This window comes from Euleptes europaea, chromosome 1 (assembly GCF_029931775.1).
Source record: "Euleptes europaea isolate rEulEur1 chromosome 1, rEulEur1.hap1, whole genome shotgun sequence".
NCBI lineage: Eukaryota > Metazoa > Chordata > Lepidosauria > Squamata > Sphaerodactylidae > Euleptes > Euleptes europaea.
In genome coordinates, this window is record NC_079312.1 from 112,832,552 (window position 1) to 112,856,550 (window position 23,999).

At 44.7% G+C, this 23,999-nt stretch overlaps 1 protein-coding gene across 4 annotated transcripts in view; it reads left to right on the forward strand.

Annotated features, from left to right (window-relative positions):
- The window catches only part of GABRB2 (gamma-aminobutyric acid type A receptor subunit beta2), a 152,874-nt gene that overhangs the window by 92,343 nt on the left and 36,532 nt on the right, over positions 1-23,999 (forward strand). The window lies entirely within an intron of this gene.

Below are 23,999 nucleotides of genomic sequence, written 5' to 3' on the forward strand. Positions count from 1 at the left end.
ATTACTGGTGCTGCTTCTCTCCTCTTCATCTTCTGGTTAATTACCCCAGCAGGGCCTCTCCTTCTCTCCAATGCATCCTAGTACTCTCTATCCCACAACTCTGTTCCACTGAGTACAAGTGAATTCTTTCTTGCAACAGAGATGCATTTTGTAACCTTGCGTCTACATTCCCTGCATGCTTCTCCACTATCTGTTTATCTCTCTCCCCCCCCCCCATTTAAATTAGTCTGACGTCCTGCAATGCTGAAGTGGGGAAGACTTGCCAGTTTCACAGTTTTAAACATGCTTATTTACAAGAATAAGGTTAAGCGCTTGCTGCAAAGCCCATAAATTTCACTCTCAGCCTTAAGCTGGAGCACCATTCATGCCTGAGTCATGGAGGGGGAGGGGAGAGAGAGAGACAGGATAACTCTGAGCAACTGTTCACAGCATGGGCTCTCATCCAGGCAGCTCTCATCCAGTTTTCTGCTGCCCTGTCCCCATTGGCCAGCCGCATGGCTAGAAGGCGGAGCTGGTGAACCTGAGGGCTACAGGCTCTACTTCGGTCCACAGTTCATGTTTAAAAGGAAAGGATTGCAGATGGGCGGGGCATTCATCCTTGCTATGTCTGCAGGCAGTCACTGGTTAACAAGTACGTGCTATGTTATGTTTGATGTACTGTCAAAAGAGCATAACTGTCACAACTGGATGCTGACATTGAGGCATTGGCTGGGGAAAACAGTACAGGGTGTGCAGGGGTGGGCTCCGTGCCTGACTCTAAATAGGGGTCCCCTTAAGGGGCTATGGGGGCCAGGTGCAGGGCAGCCACCTTCAGGGCTGACATGTTGACCACAGTTCCTGGTGATGGGCAGGAACAGTGGCTTTCATCAGTTCGGGCCCTAATAACAGCCAAAGTAACAGCCTTCTTCCCTTGATTACCTCAACAGGCAGATCAGGGGTGTTCACTGTCAGTGAGCTGTCAGCTATGCCCATTGTCTCTGGCCTGTGCTGCACCAGAGGAACCTGTAAGCAATAAACATCTGGCCTGATTCTCCCCAGTCCAGCGTGTCTCTGTTGTCCTTCTCTCCCTCTGTTGTCCACTCCCCACTCCAGGAACGAATTGCAAGTTATGTAAATGAAAAAATCAAAGTCTTACCCCCCCCCCAAAAAAAGTGTGCACAGAATTGTGTTTGTTATTCCAGTATTAAAGAAACATTGGCCAGTTTTCTGCTAAATTTATTTTCCTGTTGTTTTTTCCCCTTTATTACTCTTAACACAATTAATTAGTCTACTGTGCAATAGTTCTTTCAAATAATCATCAGTTATCCATCCATTTTGCTTCTCAGCACAATCTTGCAGCTTATAAAATATATGTAACAAGTTCCATGTCATTTTTAAAATTGATACAGATGTTTTGCTTAGCCTTTTCAGCCCTCCTGCACAGGCAGCGGGGACTTGAAATTGACAAGGTTTGCTCCACCTCTGAGCAAACCTTGCTACAGTTTCAAGGTTTGAGATTTTTAAAAAAAATTAAGAGAATTTGACAAACATTTTCAGCTGGTTTGCCTTGTCCCTCCACAGAGGGAGCAGCAGGGTGGGCTCTACAATGTGCAAGAGGTGGGCAAGAAACTTTCCCCAGGAGCAGTGGTTGGTGTAGTAGTTAAGAGCGGTGGAGAAGCGGGTTTGATTCCCCACTCCTCCACATGAGTGGCGGACTCTAATCTGGTGGGCCTGGTTTGTTTCCCCACTGCTCCACATGAAGCCAGCTGGGTAACCTTAGGCTAGTCACAGTTCTCTCTGAACTCTCTCAGCCCCACCCACCTCACAAGGTGCCTGTTGTGGGGAGGGGAAGGTGATTGTAAGCCAGCTTGATGCTTCCTTAAGTGGTAGAGAAAGTTGGCATATAAAAACCAACTCTTCTTCTTCCTCCTCCTCTTCTTCTTCTCCTTATTTACGAAGAAGGAGCACCAGCTGTGGTGGAGGCAGGAGAAATCTCTTAACAGAAAAAGGGATGGCTGGTTGAAATTCTCCCAGCATGGTTGGCGCCCTACTTAAAAAGAGAGGAATAGGTGGGTAAGATATTACCAACAAAGGTATCCTTCTGAAGAAATGATGATCCTTTACATGGAATCTAGATAATGTGCGTGCAATTAGTACTGAGTCATGTTAATGTTTGCATAATATTAGCAAAAATCATTGCTTTATTACTGGTCATCTGGAAGTCATTTTCTTAGAGTAAAACTAATCATACAATATTTTTAATGCCTTTATTATGTAGCTTTAAAAAATGTTGGGGTTTTCCTTGTTTTGATAGCCATTGAGATCAGTTTGCTATTAATTAATGCATGAAGACTCTTGACTGTGTCAATGTTATCCTGAAGAATTGATTGCCATTTAAGCAAAAAATGCATTTTCATATTAATGTGATGGACGACTGATGCACACAATTGTTTTTATGCTCTGTGTTCAGCAGAACTGCATTTCTCCAGTGTATGTAAAGACAGTTTTCTGTAGGCCCATGATATAACATTTCTTTCTAAAAATCGTTCAAAATCATTTAAATCAAATAATATCGTGATTTACTATCTGGTTTTACATTAAAAGTGTTACAAGTCTATTTTAGTGTGCCAGAAATCTAAAGGAAGCTGAATTTGTGCTGACTTGCATTTACAAAAATGATCAAGTGAATAGACTGGGAAATGTGCTTTTTCATGTTATGCTTTGTAAGTTTTTTGCATATTTTAAGACTAAGTGAATTTTTCATGATGCAGTTTCAATTATTTGATTGTATTGCTCTTAAGAGCCAAGCACTGGTAACAGGTTAATTCAAGGTAGTAAGAGACCAACTGTTAGAGTTGCCAGCCTCCAGGTACTAACTGGAGATCTCCTGCTATTACAACTGATCTCTAGCCAATAGTTCACCTAGAGGAAATGGCCACTTTGGCAATTGGACTCTATAGCATAAGAGTCCCTCCCTTTCCCAAACCCCGCCCTTCTCAGGTTCCACCCAAAAAACCTCCCGCCGGTGGTGAAGAGGGACCTGGCAGCCCTACCGACTGGATGTCAGCCACATTTCTTTGGGACACTGCAATTTATAGTGGAGGAGTTATGGCTGCAAGGAAAGGAGTACTTAACTCTTTCCTTGCCTGTATTTGCCTGCACAAAATCCCCTCCTCCAATCTGCTTTTATCCTCAAAAAGGAAAAATTGAAATAAATACTGCCATCAGAGGTTAGCTGTGTTCTCCAGAAAGGTTCTGCTACATCTAGCTTTGCTTTAAAGTTTTCCTTTCATAATTCCCTCTAAAGCCTTGCCGTTGTTAGTAATGATGTGGCAGGAATAGAATATAATTCCTCGTTCATTACCACTGATGTAGTACATCAAAATAATTATTTCTGCACTACATCAACACCGAATTTACAAATATAATGCGGCAAGCAATATGTTCTCTGTAAATTACATTATGATGTTTACAATCATGCATTCATGCAAATAGTTAGGTTTCTTAGTCACAAGACCTGAAGCTTTTAACATTAAGATATGAGGTATAAATATTACAGCAGCCCAGTAAAATCCCAGCCATCAAATGCCCCAAGGGTAGGGTTGTCAACCTACAGGTGGTAGCTGGAGATCTCCCACAATTACAACAGATCTCCAGCCGACAGAGATCAGTTCCCTTGGATAAAAAGGCCACTTTGGTAATTGGACTCTGTGGCACTGAAGTCCCTCCCTTCTCCAAACCCTGTTTTCTTCAGGCTCCATCCCCAAAATCTCCAGGTATTTCCCAATTTAACCCTACGCAAGAGGTTGATTTCTCACCATTCAACAGGTGCCTCAGGATCCTTATCTTTAGGGTTGCCAGCTCCAGGTTGGGAAATACCTGGAGATTTTTGGGGTGGAGCCTGAGGAGGACAGGGTTTGGGGAGGGGACTTCAGTGCCATAAAGTCCAATTGCCAAAGCCGCCATTTTCTCCAGGGGAACTGATCTCTATCGGCTGGAGATCAGTTATAATAGCAGGAGATCTCCAGCTACTACTTGGAGGTTGGCAACCCTAATTATCTTAAACCCTATGCAGTGCAAGTCCACAGTATTGGCTTGAACAGTTCAAGGTGTAAAAGGGGTGCCAGTTTCACAAAATGCTTAAGAACTCTGCCATTAATTTTCCTTAAAGAATAAGAAACAATTTGGGTTTCAAGAAAGCCTTGAAAAACTAATGTTATAGCTTGTTTCTCCACACTCTTATTACATATGTTGCAGTAAGAAAAGTACAGGGGAAACAGCACTTTGCTACTTGCTTGTAGCGACAGTCTGAGCACCCAGAACTTCCTTACTGTCTGGTTGTAAAAAGTTGTGCTCTTATTAGCCTGCACATGTTAACACAGAAGAATGGAATGCATCAGTGGTTTTCTCCAGATTTGTGTCAGAGGCTGCCTGACAACAGATTCAGACTCTGACGGAGACCAGATCCAGGGACAGAGTCCTCCTTCCCCACCCACACTGACAGAGAAAACAGCTGATGACGATGTATTGCCAAGACATACCTTAAAGTCACCGGCTATAGAGCAGCCTAAAGAAGACCAGACGCCGGCCGACCCAGGAACATCAAGGAAGCTGCCCAGGGAGTCGGGAGACCATGAGGAACAGATGTCTCCTGGGACTCGTCGAAGGAAAATGGGCCGGGTCCTGGCAGAACAACGCCGGCGTTCAGCCAGGTTGGAACAACAAAGAAGGAACCGAGACAGCCATGAAGATAGTGAGTGAGTCTTTACAGAAGCTGGCTCCCCCAGACAGCTGCAAGTATTTAGGAAGGCTGAGCCAGCAGAAGCTGTGAAAGAAACGCGTGGCGAACCTGCGACACTCCACTCTGGCTGACGCTGTATCGACTCGGACTGCTTTCTCGACCCTGAATTCTTCTGGACTCCCTTCCTGACCTTGGACCGGACCGACCTTGACTCTGCCTTTCGCTCTGACGGATTGCCTTTCACCCTGACTGACCTTGGACTGTTACTGGACTGCGTTATTACTCCCATTCCCAATTAATACAGCTGCCAGCTGTGGAAGCCTCGGCTTCAGAAACCCCAGCCTGTTGCCCCGCCTGCTGCAGGCCTCTTCAGAGCACCGTGCTGCTACAAGAGCACCCCGCCCTAGTGGGCCAGCACAATTTGTGATTGTGGCCAGGCCCACCTTTTCACCTTTGTTTTTGGTGTGCTAATGGTAGCGCTTGCCCCCAGTATGTCTGCTTTTCCATTTCTGTATAGTGATGGGAATTAGCTGGACAGTAATACTAATATGGGAGATCTTAAAGGTAATGGTGTTCAGCAGGAAATCATGTTCAAAATGAAATTTGAAAAAGCAATATTATGGGGAAAGAAATCAATGGTTTGGTCTACAAGGTGGCACTGCATCTGTACGGCAGATCCTGAGCTTTCAGACTGGGAAAATGCTTTAGCATGTTTGAAGTTTTTCACAGCCCAAATTGAAAAGTTAAAAAAAGAAATTACAGCTAACATTTGAAGGACCAGATGGTCTTGCACAGAGCACAGAACAATAGTGTCTTTTCTCTTCTAACCAAAATTCTTTGAAATGTAAACCTACAACAAGATGTTTCAACTTCAGCTACTATTAAATGTCTAAAGGAAATGTCTAAAGGCATTTCCAAGAACATTCTTTGTAGCTACCAGAAACAGTGATAATATTGTTCATTTTTAATAATTGGCAAAGGGAGAAAGAAGGCATAGATTCCAGAACAGGGTATCTGAATGCACCATTCAGAAAGCTATCACAGGATGATCTTAAATAAGAATTAAATATGTTGTGATTGGTCCGCAGTCATCAATAGTTTAGCAATATTGAAGCTAAACTGGATGGAAATCTATGTAAGCCTGTCCAAGAACAGGTCAGAAGAAGAACAATATCAGGAATGTTTTAGGCAGTGGCAATAAATATCTATGGAGTTCTATTTGAAACAGTATTCTTTTGACTTTCACGTCTGTCTTCTTTTCTTACTTTTCCGCCTTGCCCCACACAAGTTATCAGGGGATTCAGCAGTGCTGTTGATACAATCCAGTAATTCTCCACTGTAATTCTCCACTGTTCTGAGAAAGTCCAGGTTAAACAACATTGGTAGGGACTTCTTTTTAAAAGGATTGCTTTCTTCACTCAAGCTGTTTATCAAAAATAAACTATGATCTAGATCAGTGGTTCCCAAAGTGGGCAGTACCACCCCCTGGGGGCGGTGGGATTACCTAGGGGGGCACTAAGAGGCAAGGGGGCAGCAGGGGGCTGCTAGAGGTGGGCCCCTTCAACTGTGTTGTTGGATAGGGTAGGAGGGCGCTGGGGTTGAGTTTGTGGAACAAAGGGGGCAGTGGCCCGAAAAGTTTGGGAACCACTGATCTAGATGAACATCTGGGAGCTGAGCTTCACAACCTATATGATTTTCATCAAATCATGTACCTGTGCTGAATTGTATTCTCAGATTTCAGTGTCTCAGCACTATTGCATTAACTTTAACGGGAAATGATAATGTAATTTATAGCCTGCAAGTGAGGAACCAATAAAATTGTGTTGTTTTTTTATTGCTATCAGAACCAGGATATACTGCAAATCAGTGTGATAAATCCTTGTGAGAAAGTTAAATTTCAGTAGATCTGGAAAGGTGGAGGGACCAAATTCCATCCTGCTTACCCTACATTTGCAAGTCGAGTAGCTATACTATGCGCACTCTCACTAAAGGAAAGTGTCATAAACTCACAAAGGTAAAGTTACACCTGACATGGGGAGATCCATGAATACATTTTCTACATTTTTTTCTAGTGTAACAGCAGATGTGAGGAGGGGTTCAAAGTACAGCCAGGATGATTTACCTTTGAACCCTTCACTATTGTCCCAAACCCAGTACCCCTCACCAGTTGTTTTTGTCCTGTGGGGGCGAATGAAATAAGGCCCTACCTATACCTTTCCTCCTGCATCTTAGAGGACAGAGTAATCGAGGTTAGGAGAATGGCAAATGGGAAAAAAGGTTAAATAGCTCACGATGGCCTCGTCTGAATCCCTGCCTCCAGTTTGTGTTTACATTTGTTTAAATAACAAGAAATCTGTTCATTGATTTAGTTTCCTTTAACTGGAGTATTCCTTAAAATGGAATTAAATAAAGCTAGAGCTCCCACACACTGTAGAGCAGGGGTGTTGAACTCATTTTTTTACGAGGGCAAGATATGACATAAATGTCACTTTGTCAGGCTGGGCCATGTGTACCATAAAATTTAATTCCAGGTATCGGAGATACAAACTTTATAGAAGACACAGGCAAAGCCAATTAATGATTTTTTTAACTTTTTTACTTAACATACAGACATGCTTAACACAATAACATTCTTACTGTATTTTTTTTTTAATTTAACAGTCTTTGATCACTGACACCTCGGGACTGGGGGGCGGGTGTTGCCTTGGCTGGCGAGTTCGCCGCAGGCTCAGCAGCCCAGATCAGGATTGGGAGGGGTAACTGCCTTGACTGGCTCATGGGCCAGATAGGAACTCTCAAGGGGCCAGATCTGGGCCCCAGGCCTTATGTTTGACACTCCTGCTGTAGATAATAAAAGAGTGAAGAGCTATGCTGGTCGATGACTGTTTTTAATAAAGATTTAGATAGTAAAAGACATAACCTGTATTCAGTCAAATTTAAAACGTGTTGATATGTATGAAAAGCTGTTCATTTGTTTTCCAGAGATATGTAGCTTGTGTTTATATACATCACTGGAAAGCAAAAAAACAAAAATTCACTGGACTGAGGCATTTCCCATCTGTAAGCATAAGGTGTAGTAAGGGATCTGTATGACAGGAAACAAAACAAAAAATATCAGAAACTTATAAGGTGCAGTCCCAGGGTTGTGGCAGAGGATGTGAATAAGTTGTATTTGGCATGCACAGACAGGTTGAGTATCCCTTATCCGGAAATCAGATATCCAAAATGATCCCAAATCCAAAACTTTTTGAGCACCCACAAAGGGTAATAAAATGGCACATGTGCTGGCCGGTCGCACCAACGGCAGGTTCCCCATGATGCCCCACATGCACAAAAATTATTAAAAATATTGTATAAAATTACCTTTGGGCTATGTGTATGAGTTGTTTATAAAACATAAATGAATTTCGTGTTTAGACTTGAGTCCCATCCTCAAGATATCTCATTATGTATAGATAGCCTTTAATCGGTATATAACCAGCAAAGTTATTATGCATATGCAAATATTCCAAAATACACAAAAATCTGAAATACGGAACACTTCCGGTCCCAAGCATTTTTTTTTGAAAGTTTTATTGGTTTTTATAATATAAATTTTCCATGTTAACAAACAACAATAAAAGTAATATAAAAATTAAGTCATAAGTAATGTTGTTATAGTTATTTAAGTACTTGAACAAATTTTCCTTTGTTTTTTTATTTTATTACTTCCCCATCACCTCCATCCGCCTCTTAATACAGTATTCTATCCCATCGTGATATAGTCTGATCTTAATTATTCTTATATCTCAGTTAAATTTCAATCACAATATTCTGTTAATATAATTAATTACACTTCTTTATATTAGCAATGTCATCTAGATCAGATTAAAAGGTACTCTTCCATTTTCCCCAGTCCTAGTTCATATTCACAATATTTCATCCAAGCCTCCCATTCCCCCATAAATTGAACATTGTCCTTTTGGTTTAAAGTAGCTGTAAGTTTTGCCATTTCCACCAGTTCAAACATTTTCATAATCCAGTCTTCTTTCCCAGGGGTGTCTGCCCCTTTCCATTTTGTGGTCCCAAGCATTTTGGATAAGGGATACTCAGCCTGTACATGTAAGACCAAGTGAATCCATTAATCCATTTGGTTGTCATTAATCCATATGGTTATTAAATTTCACTGTACATAATGGCATCACAAGATACCTAATGGTGCAGGTTCCACTGAGAGTTGTAGTAAGTGATCCCGGACTAAAGTATCGAAGGGTGAAAATATTAGACTATTATGACTATTCCGTATACATGTATTTTGGCAGCTCTGGGATGAATGAAAAAAGCTACATTGACGCAGTTCAGCGACTGTTCATTAGAAGCGGCACAGCACCCTCTTTCTTCTTCCCACTGTAATCACCAGTGTGCTCAGTCAAAAGCCATCCTTTATATGGATTTATTTCTTGTGTACAGCCAGCAGTTGGGACATTAAAAATGACTTGAAGCCACGAAGCCTATTAATAACCGTTATAATATTTATAGAACATTGTGAAGTTTTTGCAGCAGAAGATAATAACATAATACAGAAGGATAAAAAAGATCGAAGTGATTTCTGAGAGAAGCCAGAAAACTAAATAACGTGTTCCTAATGTATTCTGTAATTGGTAACCCATCTTTCTAACACACATTTTCAGAGGTATTTCAATATGTTTCTGGCTAGGATACTTAAATCTCAAGGCATCATTCAGTATTTGATAGCATATGCTGATGTCTGGCAGAGCAGCGCCAGAAAATATGTCAATTGCCAGTTCTTATAGTAGTCAAGTTTTACCAAAATGTCAGCGAAAATGGTTGCCAACTGGGGTGTAAGGGAATCTGGTTAATCTGTAGAAATCTCTTATAAAGATAACACTGTGAGTTTGTTTCAGCATGAATTCTGATGACATGTGGAAGCTTAAAATGTAATCCAATGATGTACCTTCATGGGGAATGTTTAAATAACATTATTGCAACAGAAGGGTCATTTCTTGTTCATTTGTTAGGACATAGTAGGATAAAATATATAGGGTAAAATATATAATTGTTTTGGTACAAATGTGAAGATAATGCCTACTAATAAAGCAAATAGTAATACTGATAGCACCTGAGCAATAGTGTATCACTTCTGTATTTACTTATTTTTTATACAGGTTTATGTAAGCAGAGAACACAATTTTTTTGATATGGGTTCTTTGCCAGGGACTTTCAGTTCTCTAAATGGAGCCCTGCAGAGTTGTTAGATAGTTGTGACTTATTGCTTTGGACGCTGAAGGATGGGAAATCAGAAATAATGGGGGGCGGGGAGAGACAAGGCATGATAAAATATATGACACAGAGAGGCTGAACTAGAATAGAAGGACAAACATTTGAATATGAAGGAGGACAGGCTTCCACAAATGTTTACTGAAGCAGTTGAAGTGTAGAAACTGGAGCGACTGGATTTCAATATTGACTTTTTAAATGTTAGGAGTCTCGAACAATGCAAAATATATTAAAAATGGGTAGAGAGATTTATACTCTACAGGAGATGGAAGTGATAATGATTCCAGTGTTTTCACCAAATTGTTATTACATTAAAATATCTCCCTCTTATTGGTTCTTGTAGGTTATCCGGGCTGTATAACCGTGGTCTTGGTATTTTCTTTCCTGACATTTCGCCAGCAGCTGTGGCAGGCATTTTCAGAGGAGTAACACTGAAGGACAGTGTCTCTGAAGGAGTGTCTCTGAAGGAGACACTGTCCTTCAGTGTTACTCCTCTGAAAATGCCTGCCACAGCTGCTGGCGAAACGTCAGGAAAGAAAATACCAAGACCACGGTTACACAGCCCGGATAACCTACAAGAACCAATGAACTCTAACCGTGAAAGCCTTCGACAATATCTCCCTCTTAGCTTAAGGCCTTCCCAGCATTACAGTTTTTAAAAATGCCCTCCCAGATTCTTGAGAGTGTTACTGCAGAATCCCAATAAATCAATAGCCTTGTATTTTTGTAGCTTGGTCAATAGAAAATGTACAAGTGTGGAACCTGCAAGTAGGGCTGTTGATTTGGTTCAGCCCGAACTGAAAAACAGCCGAATTTCCCCTGATTCGGTGGTTTTTAGTTCGGGACGAACCGAACTCAAAAATGGAGGGCAACCGGGGGAGCCGAATTCAGCTAGTTCGGGAGTTCACGAATAAATCCGGCCAATTCAGGGCGGCAGTAAGCAGCATAACCATCAGTAAGCAGCATTCTCCTTCCCCGGCCAATCGGTGGCCAAGCTGGGTCTTCTTCTAGCCAATCAGTCAGGATTGAGTACTGGAGGAATCAGCTGATGTGCGGCCCAGCCGGGGAGAGAGAGAGAGAGGGAAATCCTCATGTGTGTGTGTGTGGGGGGGGGGATGCTTGTGCACATTCGCTCCTTTCTGTGGCTGCAGGGGGCGTATTTTTTGGGGTACAGACCACAAACTTTCAGCAGAGATTCAGACAAGCCTTCTTAAGAGACCACCCAAGTTTTGTAAACATTGGGTGAGGGGGTCCCGAGATATGGGCTCCCCCTTTTTTCTTTCCATGGCTGCAGGGGGCGCATTTTGGGGGGTACAGACCCCAAACTTTCAGTGGAGCTTCAGATGAGCCTTCTTAAGATACCCCCCAAGTTTTGTAAACATTGGGTCAGGGGGTCTCGAGATATGGGCTCCACCCCTTTTCCCTCCCCCCTTTTCCATTTCCGTGGCTGCAGGGGGTGCTTTTTTGGGGATACAGCCCCCAAACTTTCAGCATAGCTTCAGACAATCCTTAAGATACCACCCAAGTTTTGTAAAAATGGGTTCAGTGGGGGCAGAAATATTGGCTCCCCCTTTTCTCTTTCCGTGGCTGCAGGGGGCGCATTTTTGGGGGTGCAGATCCCAAACTTTGAGCGGAGCTTCAGACAAGCCTTCTTAAGAGACCACCCAAGTTTTGTAAACATTGGGTCAGGGGGTCCCGAGATATGGGCTTTCCCCTTTTCCCTATTGGGATGAATGGATCAGCTGATCCTGTATGCATCTCCAGAGCAAAACGTCCCATGCCTAATTGGAATTGTCTTGGATTACAAGTCCTCCCCAGCCCCTCCTAATGGAACAGAAGACAGCCACAGTAAGACCCCCTTTTGGGGCTTTAATCTATAATTTTTCTCCTGTATGTGTGTGTGTGGGGGGGGGAAGCAGAGTCTGTGTATGCGGGGGGAGGGAGCAGTTTCTGTGGGTGGGGGGGGAAGCCAAAGGGGGTTTTTGCCGGTTCTGCCTGGGGTGTGTGTTCCCCGTCGAGTCTCTCTCTCCCTGGTTTGAGGGGGGGTTTCAGTTGTGTGTCTTCAGGTTTTCCCTCATTCATAAGAGCGGTTAGGTCTATTTGGATGCTTGCTCAAAACTGGTTTTCAAATGGTGACTTAAAGAATGCATTTGGAGTCCCATGCAAAAGGGGAAATTCCACCCCTCCTGCTCATTATGCATAGCTAGCTGCCTCTGTCCCTTTCCATGATTTGCAAACTCCCAGGTGTCAGGTGTTGCTTTGCACAGTTGCAAAGGTGTTGCTTTACAAGGTTGTGTTGGTTTGCAGTCGTGTTGCTTTGCAGTTGTTTGCTTTGCAAACTTCTCAGCTGTTTGTCGGGGCTGGGAGCTTTGTGCGTGGGCGGCAACCTCTGCTCAGAGATGCACATCAAGGGTGGGGGAGACCCCTTTCTGGGCCCATATCTCAGCCCCCCCTGACCCAATCTTTACAAAACTTGGCGTGTCTTTCAAGAAACGTCCTTTGAAGCTCCGCTGAAAGATTGGGACCTCTACCCCCAAAAATGCCCCCCCAGAGCCACGGAAAGGCGCGGTTGTGTTTTTAATGGCTTTATTCGGCCAAATTTTTTTCCCAAACTTTGAATTCCCACCGAATTGCACGGACCCGAAGCGGGGGAGTCCGGACTTCGGCATATCCCGAATCTAAATGGGCCGAATTCAGCCGAATCCAAACTATACCGAATTTTTTTTAATTCAACAGCCCTACCTGCAAGGACTTGCAGGGAGCATCATATTTTCCCCTTCTCCCCTTCCCCACACTGTTTTTTTCTGCTGGGAGCCCACATAGCCTCTCCCTCTTCTTTGCCATCTGCCACCCAACCTACCTTTAGAGAGCCAGCGTGGTATAGTGGTTAAGAGTTGTTTAGAGAACCAGCATGGTGTAGTGGTTAAGAGCGGTAGTTTGGAGCAGCAGACTCTGATCTGGAGAACTGGTTTGATTCCCCACTCCTCCACATGAGCAGCGGAGGCTAATCTGGTGAACTGGCTTTGTTTCCCCACACTTACACACAAAGTCAGTTTGGTGACTTTGGGCTAGTCACACTCTGTCAGCCCCACCTACCTCACTGGCCTTCAGTGTGCAGATGCAATGGTGGTAGGAAAGTATTGTTCATCTGCGTGGCTTCTATGCAGTAACACATTGGGACTGCGCAGGCGCAGGCCAGCCACGGATAAGATTTGTCAGCTTCTAGCAAAATCTAAAAAGAGAGTGCTCCCCCTCCCCTCGGGGCATGCAGCCTTCCCGCCCAGCAGTCACATGACCCAGGGGGAGGGAGCACTCTTCCCTCTAGTTCTCTTTCTGCCGCCACATAGAGAGAGAACGTGTTAGCTTCTGCTGGAGCAAGGGAATCTAGAAAGGCTCCACTTTTCAAGAAATGTGCCATTTGCGGTACGAAAATGGCAAAATCAGACAATCATAAAGAATGCCTGTTGTGCTTGGGAGAAGGCCATATTTCTACGTCTTGCAAGAGTTGTGCTAAACTCACCACGAAGGCCCTAAGGGGTCGTTCGACTCGCCTTCTTTCCCACCTTTACAAGGAGTCCCTTCGTCCAGATTCGGCGGTAGGCCCCTCAACCTCATCTCAAGGTCAGTCGGTCGAACCGGGGCCCTCGTCCAAAGCCTCCAAATGAATGGCGGGAGGGACTTCTAAGCGAGCTAAGCCTTCCTCTGTGATCATCCAACTAGCTAAATTTATCGCGCCGGCGGCACAAGATGGCCGTGGCCGCGGTTCTTCTCAGCGCTTGTCTCATTCTAGATCACCCCGTCGCCAGTTGCCCTCGCGATCCCCGAGGTCGCTTCCACGTCGATCGCAGTCCGCATCACCTCTGCGCCGATCTCAACCCAAGTCTCTCCATCCATTGGCATCTCTCGCTGCTGACGTTGCTGGCTGCAGCCCATTACCATTGAGGACTTTCCTCCTCGTTCCCTGGCTACCCCCTCGGCTCCGACTCCGAGCAGGGCCCAGGAGGTCAAAGTCTTTATGGAGCAACATCTCATCCAGCTCTACAAGGACGTGCCCTTGTTTGCCAGCAAATCGCTGGACCGGCTCAATGCCGAGACTGGCTATGTATCGGAGCCTACAGCCCCTCAATCTGAGGCTGCTCAGCTGCAATCCACTATCACTACAGAAACTCATTCGGCTGCTGCTAAGGGCCCTGCAGTTTTGCCCCAGGGATCATCACACATCGAGCCCGGACAAACGTCTCGGCGCTGATCCCGTACTCCAGCATCGTCACAGTCTCGTCGACGCCGATTGGCTCCTCATCAGTGTCAATCCCCTCGTCGGAGCTGTTCAGCCCGTCGGAGCCGATCCGTATCACATCATCGGGTAGCCGCTCATCGAAGTCGATCTGCTCATCGAAGCCAATCCTCTTCCCATCGACGCCGATCTGACTCCCGTTGGAGCCGATCTGACTCCCGTTGGAGCCGATCTCTTCGTCGACGTCGATCTGCCTCTCGCCGATCTGCCTCTAGTCGGAGTCGATCTGCCTCATGTCGGAGCTGTTCCATTCGTCGGAGTCGCTCTGCTTCCACGCGCAGATCTGCACGTCGCAGTCACTCTCTGTGTAGTCCTGTTTCCCATCGATGCCGATATCCCTCTCGGAGCCGATCTTCATCTCGACGTTGAGAGAGCCGTCGACACCGATCCTCTTGACTCTGGCGCTTGACTACCCCTTCCGTGTATTCGGAAGTTTCAGCCGGTCGCCGCAATCATCGATCGGGCACCCGCTCGAGGTCGAGGGATTCCCGTCGACGTCGACATGCCACCCGCTGGAGGTCGAGGGATTCCCGTTGACGTCGACATGCCTACCGGGGCGATAGTTCATGGTCTCATCGTCAGGATCATCACTCTCCCAGTCACAACTCACGACGCCATCCGTCTCGCCATCCTGATGTTACCCTCCTTGACCATCCAAGGCAAGAGTCTCATCATAGACTTTCCGTGTCCAGATCTCCTTCTATGTTGAAGGACATTGCCCGTTCAGAATATGACACCAAGGTGTCTCTGGAATCAGATGGAGAATCCCGCACGTCACAACCCTCTCCGGAGGACACTGTGGGGGACTCTAAACCGATATCCCCTGCGGGGGACATCCACATGTATGTGGAACAGCTTATCCGTATGGCGAAGGCCCTTAATATTGATTTTAGGCCTGACGATTCAGGTCCCTTGGATTCCATCATAGATATACTCCACTGCCCGGATGCGGGATCGGTGGCGTTACCTATGATAAAGAGCATCTTAGAGGTAGTTCATGCCAATTGGGCTAAACCCTCTTCCGTCCCCTCTTCCTCAAAGAGGGTGGAAAATTTATACAAAATCCACAGAGAAGGTGGGGAATTTTTATACCAGCAACCCCCGCCTAATTCAGTGGTGGTGGAGGCACTTCCCGGGAAATATAGATTGGGAGCGCATTCCTCCCCTCAGGATAGAGAAGGGAGAAAATTAGATGCCCTCGCTAGAAAAATATACACTTCTAGCGCGGTGGGGTTGCGCATCTCTAATTTCCTAGCCATTATGGCTAGATACCAGTATTCCCTCTGGGATAGGGTTTCCCCGCAAATCTCCATCCTCCCTGACGACCATAAACCCTCGGCCAAGGCCATACAAAATGAGGGCATGTCTCTCACGAGACAACAGCTCACGGTGGCTTGCCACGTGGCAGATTCGTCTAGTAGGGCCATCGCTTTGGCCATAGTCATCCACAGACATGCGTGGCTTCACCAATCTGCACTCCCCTATGACAATCGAGCACGCATTGAAGACCTTCCTTTCAAAGGCACATCTCTGTTTAGTAACCAAACGGATACGTTCCTTGACCGTCTAAAGAAAAATAAGACAAATCCACGGTCGCTGGGTATTGCCCCTCAGGCACCCGACTCGAAGCGGTGGTATTTTGGCCGTCAGACCTCTCAATCTTCCCGCCCCTATAGATTCCAGGGGGCTTTTCAACAATCTAACTTCCGCCCCTCGTTCCCATGTCCTCAACAGGACAGGAAGTTCCACAACATACCTAGAGGCCGCAAAGGGCCTAGAGTGTCCCCTGGTTTCAATAAGCCTAAGCAGGCATGACTAGAGCTTTCAGTGTATTTCTCAGACAGGTTGTCTGCATTTTACGATGCCTGGGTTGCTGTTCTGAATGATGTTTGGGTGTTGAAAATAATAAAGGTTGGATATTTCATCGAACTCGATGCTCTACCCCCTTATCAACCCCCAGGCTGCTCAACATCACCGGTCCCTGAGCCTTTTTTGCAAGGGGTTGACACCCTCCTTTCCAAGGGGGCCATTTCTGAGGTCCTCCCCACTGACCAAGCTTGCGGGTTTTATTCTCGCTTCTTTCTTGTGGACAAGGGGGGAAGCGTCCTATACTAGATCTCCAGGAGCTCAATGAGTTCGTAAGAACCAGAAAGTTCTGTATGCTTCATTACCGGAAGTGCTTCCCCTTCTAGACAAACATATGTGGTTCGTGGTGTTAGATCTTTGCGATGCCTATTTCCACATCGCGATCCATGCAGACTGTAGGCAGTATTTGAGATTCGGTGTAATGGCAGATGTTACCAATACAATGTCTTACCCTTTGGGTTGTCTACGGCCCCTAGGACATTTACCAAATGTCTTGCGGTGGTTGTAGGTCACCTTGCACTCGCAGGTTGCATAATCTTCCCCTACCTTGACAACTGGCTGGTGGTAGGAACATCGCAGTCAGGGCTGCTTACTGAGCTCGATACAATCCTAGAGGCCTTCAATAACCTAGGCCTATTAGTCAACTTCTCTAAATCCAGGCTCGTCCCTTCCCAGGTGCAAGAGTTCATTGGGGCCTGTTTGGATGCCACAAAAACAAGAGCATTTCTCCCTACACAAGGCCCGTGCCATTCAAGCTATGGTACTTTGGTTCACCAGGAATAGATTCCAGACCGCCCTTAAAATACAAAAATTACTGGGTCTTATGGCCTCCACCACGGCTGTGGTGGAGTTTGCACGTCTGCGTATGCGCCCGCTTCAAAGTTGGTTCCTCCGGGCGTTTAGACTTAACGTAGACCCTCAATACAAACGCCTTTCCATCCTGAGATATGTCATATACTCTCTTCAATGGTGGTCTAGGGATACCAATCTCCTTTCAGGCTTTCCCTTCCACCCTCCATCCCCAGAGTTACATCTTTTTACCGATGTGTCCCTCTCAGGATGGGGGGCTCACTGTGATAATCTCAGGGCTCAGGGCACTTGGTCTGCATCAGAATCTAGACTACACATAAATCTGCTTGAGCTTCGTGCCATACGCCTTGCTCTGTTTTCCTTTACAGGCTATCTGGAAGGGCATCATTTTCAGATTGCTACAGACAGTTCCACAGCCCAGCATTATCTGAACAAACAAGGCGGCGCATGGTCCGTTTCGCTCTGCAGGGAGTCCACCAGCATCTGGGAATGGGCCATAGCGCTTCAAGTGACACTTGTAGCAATACACATCGCAGGCACAAGCAACATTCTGGCAGACGCCCTGAGTCGTCATATAAATCAGGCGCACGAGATCACTCTAGACACACACTGCCTCCAACACCTATTCCACCTATGGGGTCGCCCACAAATAGATCTGTTCGCCACACATCTCAACTCAGTGTGTCCACAGTTCTACTCGGGGGCGAGCCCAGGCTCTCTAGGCGATGCCTTTCAGTCAACATGGAACAGGGTTCTGTTTTATCTCTTTCCGCCTTTCCCTCTGCTTCAGAGAGTAGTTGCCAAGCTCAGTCACGACCGCACCGATATCATAGTGATCACGCCCTTTTGGCCCAGGAGGTCATGGTTTGCGGTGCTCCTGTCCCTTGCACACAGGGAATTCATCCACCTACCCAAGGACTCATCCCACTCCCCTCCAAACATCCAGCTGGCAGCATGGAGGATCCGATCCTAGGGCAGTGGTCTGATAGAGTAGCCAGAGTTCTGTTACACTCCCTAAAGTACGCAGTTCGTACGATGCAAAATGGAAGTGCTTTTCTAGTTGGGCAACAGCCAGATCACTTTCTCCAGTTACATGTCCGTTGTCCTCTGTTTTGGATTATTTGATTTCTCTCAATGATGATGGTTTATCAAATTCCTCCATTGAAGTTCATTTGGCCGTCATTTCGGCTTTCCACTGTAACGTTGAATCGTTTTCAGTTTTTTCTCACCCACTATCCAAAAAATTCCTTAAAGGCCTCACCAACCTATATCCTCCTATTACACCTCCCGTTCCGCAATGGAGCCTGTCGTTGGTACTCTCCCAGCTCATGAAGCCACCATTTGAACCACTGGCTACATGTGAATTTTAACTACTATCTTTTAAATTGGCCTTCCTAGTCACCATCACCTCGGCGAGGAGGGTTAGTGACCTGTCAGCATTATCACATTCCCCTCCATACACCAAGTTTCACTCTAATAGAGTTGTGTTAAAACCAAAACTTTCCTTTTTACCCAAGGTTGTCTCGGCTTTTCACCTTGGCCAAGACATAGTCCTCCCGGTATTTTTTCCTAACCAGTCCTCTAGTGCTGATAGAGCCCTACACTCCCTAGATGTTCGCAGAGCTCTCCTTTTCTATATAAAACAAACGCAATTTTAGAAAAGTAGACAATTTATTTGTCTGCTTTGGTGGTCACCGTAAAGGTTGTTGAGCCTCCCCACAGACCCTCTCCAGATGGATCACGTTGGCCATCAAGTTAGCTTATGAACTTGCAGGTCAAGAGTGCCCTGCCATGATTAAAGCACATTCGACCAGAGCGTATGCTGCATCCATCGCATTTTCCTCCAAGGTTGATCTTCATGACATCTGTAAAGCTGCTACTTGGTCCACGCCATCCATGTTTATGAAGCACTATGCCCTGGATGTGGACTCTGCTAGAGAAGCAGCCGTGGGACGTGCCGTCTTACAATCATTGTTTCGGTGATTGTCCCACACCCACCTCCTGGTAAGCGAGCTCGCTATTCTTCCAATGTGGGACTGCATAGAAGCCACGCAGATGAAAAACAGAGTTTCACTTACCTGTAATTGTTGTTCATCTGGTGGATCTTCTATGCAGTAACACATCCTTCCCTCCTTCCCCGCTGTGGGACCTCTCCGCAATTCATGTGGTTGTTGGTTCCGTGGCGGCAGGTTGGAGAACTGGAGGGAAGAGTGCTCCCTCCCCCTGGGTCATGTGACTGCTGGGCGGGAAGGCTGCATGCCCCAAGGGGAGGGGGAGCACTCTCTTTTTAGATTTTACTAGAAGCTGACAAATTTTATCTGTGGCTGGCCTGCGCCTGCGCAGTCCCAATGTGTTACTGCATAGAAGATCCACCAGATGAACAACAGGTACAAGTAAGTGAAACTCTGTTTTTTCTTTGCCACTGTCACTGCCACTGAGTAAACTTAACCCCACCCCTTTTTTTTAAGATTTCAGATTTTTCTGCAACCCTGGGACTTCTCTCAGATTTGTAGAGAAATCCCCACCACCATCATCTGTTTGTAGCTCTATTTTCAGCTCTGTTGATTGTATCTTCTGTGGTGTGGTTTGGAAATAGATACAATGATATCATGGTGGTTATTGTTGTACTGTATAGGCTGTTCCCAGAAAGAATGTACTGGAAAATTGCTGTTCAATGCAGGATCCACACATAGTTGGATTTTATGCTAAAGCAATCATTAGCAACTAGTCTGGCTTGTCCACACAGGAGAATCCATTTGCAATAGTGCAATAGCAAATGATGTGGGACTACAGCTAAAGATTTATAATTATAATGATCTATCTAAAATAATCTGTTTTCTGTTTAATCAGGGAAATCTGTTACAGAGTTACAACACACAGGTTCTGAGAAGTGGTTTTGTCAAAACTAACAAAATAAATTATTGCAGCTGAGGAGTGAGGGTGACGAGAAGAATAATACGAGGCCATGTTGACTTGGCAAAAAAAATGGCCACAGCCCTTAATAAGTACAATTGCAGGAGCACTGACTCAGTGTAGGGCAGGTTCCATAATCAGGTGGCCAACCAGTTGGCCAGTAACACCACTCTTCACCCCAGCCCACCTGCTGGTAGAGCCCACAGGATGGCCACCTAAGTGTCATCCACCACTGTGTGGTTCCTTTGCTACCTGAGGGTTGGAGCTAGGCACCAGCCCCCAAGCTGAATGTAACGCAGACAGCTGCACCCCAAGACCCCTTATGAGAGTCACCAGAACAAGGGAGGCAGGCCCGCTACCTCAGCCTCCCCCACAGCCCCAAACCACCAAAGAGGTGGGCAGCTGCCCAGCTCCCGGCAATGCTCCCACAACCACACCCACAAAAGGAGGCAGTCCAAAATGCTGTGCAGTCAGATGTCCTGACACCATTCAGAAAGGAACACACCATCCGCCTGAAAAAGTGCTGCCTGTCTGAAGGAAATATCCAGGTGCCGTATGATCTATCTGCCGCCACTTCCACAATCTGCCCAGCTGCCCTGCTCCCTTTCCACCATGTCACATTGATTCTACCTGGGCAGACTGCCCCACCACCACTCGCGAGTTGCTCCAGCAACTCAGATGAAAAAAGCCGTGTCCCCAGGAGGCAGGAGATAATGAATCACAAATCCGCAGCCACAGCCAAAAGTAGTTCCACCCTTTTCTTGCTAGTAAGGTTGTTTTCACCCAGCTGTATGACCAACAAGTCTGGAGGCTCGTTGACAATGACCCAACTGCTCCCGCCCCAGCTCTTCAAACAAAGTTGGGGAGGGTCAAAGCCAACCACTGTGACCTTTCATATTATCTGGAAGCCATCTTGCTAAGGATAAAGAAAATAATCCTTGTTTGGAAACCTCTCTGAGATAATAATCTTTTTTCCTTATTCTTAATTATTAGTCTCTTTGGTCTAAAGGCCATAATAAATACATATTATTATGTCTCAAAACACATGGTTACTTGATTTCTTGTTTCTGTATTCTATTATTATACCTAACTAGATTTTGTATTAACAATGTCTTACGTAAATGAATCATTTTATTTAGGTATTGACTCTTTCACATGAAGCACATTAATAGTGTTAATACATGTTGTGTACCCGTTATCCAGACTGCCTGGGACCAGAAGTGGTCCATATTTCGGATCTTTTGAATATTTTGGAATTTTTGCATATACATAATGAGATGTCTTGGGGATGGGACCCAAGTCTGAACATGAAATACATTTATGTTTTATATATGTTTTCAATAGACTTTATACACATAGCCTGTTCGTAATTTTAATCAATATTTTTAATAATGTTGTGTACATGGAACCATAAGTGGCACTGCTGAGGGCCTGTGAGTAATGCCTGTATGCCGGCTCAAAAGAGCTGGTTTTGAGATCAGTTCAGATATCTGGATAAGAGATACTCAACCTTTGATAATTTGCAGAAGGTTTAAGGGAAATGGATCTATGCTTGCTACTTTTGCCAGTTACCGTAAACATGCATACCTCTTCACATGTATGTGCCAAACACATGTAGATAATGTGTTTTTAAGTTATGGCAGATGAATGCTTGTTCAGAGTGAGAAGGTATAGTTTCATATTGTCAAAGTTCATATTCAGTATAAATTTAGCAGCACATCACAACCTGCAAACATTGGTAGAGACTGTTGAGGAGATATCCATGGAAGGAAATGACCATTCTTTACTTAGTACATGATCAGGATGGAAAACTAGTGTTGTCCTAAGGAATTTTGGAGCATAACATGACAAAATACAACTCTCTCTGGAGAATGTAAATTTTATAATAACATCCTGAAGCAGGATAGTTGTGTGTGTAGTTTTTTTTTGTCATGCCCATGAAGTGTCCTCTGAGCCCAAGACAATAGAATCAGTGTAATATGTTCAGAGATGGAGATTGACTTAGTTTGCTTTGTTGCCCTCCTTTGCTCTGGGATGCTGGGTAGTTCCATTCTTTGATGAGTTCCCCTGCCAGTTTTATCATCATTTGCTGATTGCAGTGCCACTGTGGTTTTATTCATTTTAATGAATGTTTTTTATAATATCATTGCTGCTATAATTCTTTTATTGGCTTCAGTGCCGGTTTATTTTCGTTTTACTATTACAGGTCTTTTAAATGTACTTGTTATTACTGTACTTAACCTTTTTATTGGAAGTTACCACACACAGAGATTGCAAAGAGGTGGGGTAGAGATAAATATACAATCTTCCTGGACACACGTAGACCAAGTGAACATTTATGTGCTTCCTTTATCTCACACCAGCGTCTCCATATCAGCATTCTGCAAGCGGTAGCTGGGCATCAAGTACTAAGCATAGGTCCTAGCCCTCCCAGGCCTACCAGAGGAATTTCAGAGTGAGCTTGTGTAGTGAGAGGAGGAGTTGACTTTCCACTGTTATTTTTGTTTGTTTGTTAGTTTTTTGCGAGAGGGGATCTTACTTTCATGTCTTACTGAAATCTCTATTTTTTTATGGAACAAAGTGCATACTAGTTTAGACCCTACTTCTGAACTTAGCCAAGGACTGGCAACCCCTAGGAAGCTGGGGACGGTGGGACTTAACTAAATGGCATCCATTCACTCTGTGGCATCACTTCTGGCAGCATAACCAAAAGTGACAACACAATGTTGTGGGATACTCTAGGGTTCACTTGAGTTTGTGGTAATCTTAGAGCATCTTGTGACACACTGACATTACTTCCAGTTGTCATTGCAGCATTGACAAATCCCATTTTGTTCTCCCCATTTTACTCCTGTCACTTTATGGAGCGACAATGGGGGACAGAGTGGATTTGGTAGGTAACCTGGTCTGCCTAGCTGGTCCAGAAGCATTTGTAAAGGCTGCTGATGCTAGATGGGCCTTCATAATCTGCCTAGCTTGCATCTTAAATTATGTAAATACATATTGTCTGTTCTTATGTTCTCTAGGTGGATCGCTTCAAAACCATGCTTCAGTTTCCATACCAAGAAAATAATGTTCACAGTAACCGTCTAGACATCTAACAATACAAAAACAGATAGCCCTGTGCACTGAGTATTTTTATAGAAACCAGTATGTTAACAGATGACAGTGATAAGTAAATATATTTTATTATCTATGAGTTCAGGGATTCTTGGGAGTGGATAATTAATTTCCTCGGTGAGAGCTGAACTATGTATTTATTTTTAGAATATTTCTATGCCTCTTCTTCAGAGTCCTGCTTGTGAGTGGTTTCAATTAAAACCACAGTATACAAACAAACCATTAAAAACAAGGTATTAGACATAAGCAGCATAAAACTGTCCATAAAACAGAGCCGACCATTAGAAAGCTGATAAGAACCCGTGTTAAAATGCACTAAACATGCAGTGAAATGAAAGCAAAATGCCTTCAATACATAGACGGGCAGCGTTTTCATAGTGTTTTCACAATTTTCACAATTACTTTTGAGAGTATTTTGAGTTCGAACAATTTTGTTAACAGTTTTTTTAAAGCCTATTGCTTATGAAATAATTGATATGTAATACTGCTGATAATACAACTGATGAAATAATCTATTACAAACAGCAGTGGGTTGAATCCAGTGGAGGATTTTCACTAATAGAAGGAGGGGCAATTTTCAATAATTCCCCCTCCCACCGCAGACCCCCAGCTCCCCTTATGCTGTTCTTTGGGATCCCTTGTTCCCCAGGAGCAGCTTTTGGGGAACATTAATTTATTGACTTCATTTATCCTGAGTTGTAACTCAAAGCAGATTGCATTGTTTTCCTCTCATCCGTTTTATCCTCGCGTCAACCTAGGCTGTTACCGCACTTGTATTCCCAGCGATGTATTAAGAGTTTGAAAATGTTATAAAAAATACTGTTTGCACTTTCTGTGTATTCCCACCGATGTATTAAGGGTTTGAAAACGTTATAAAAAATACTGTTCGCACTTTGTTTGGCCCCTTTAGCTGTGAAGATGTCTTCCAGCCATTTATAAGCCGTGGTATCCAAAAACCCTTTTAAAGCGATGTTTTTTAGAACATTTACAAACTCTTAA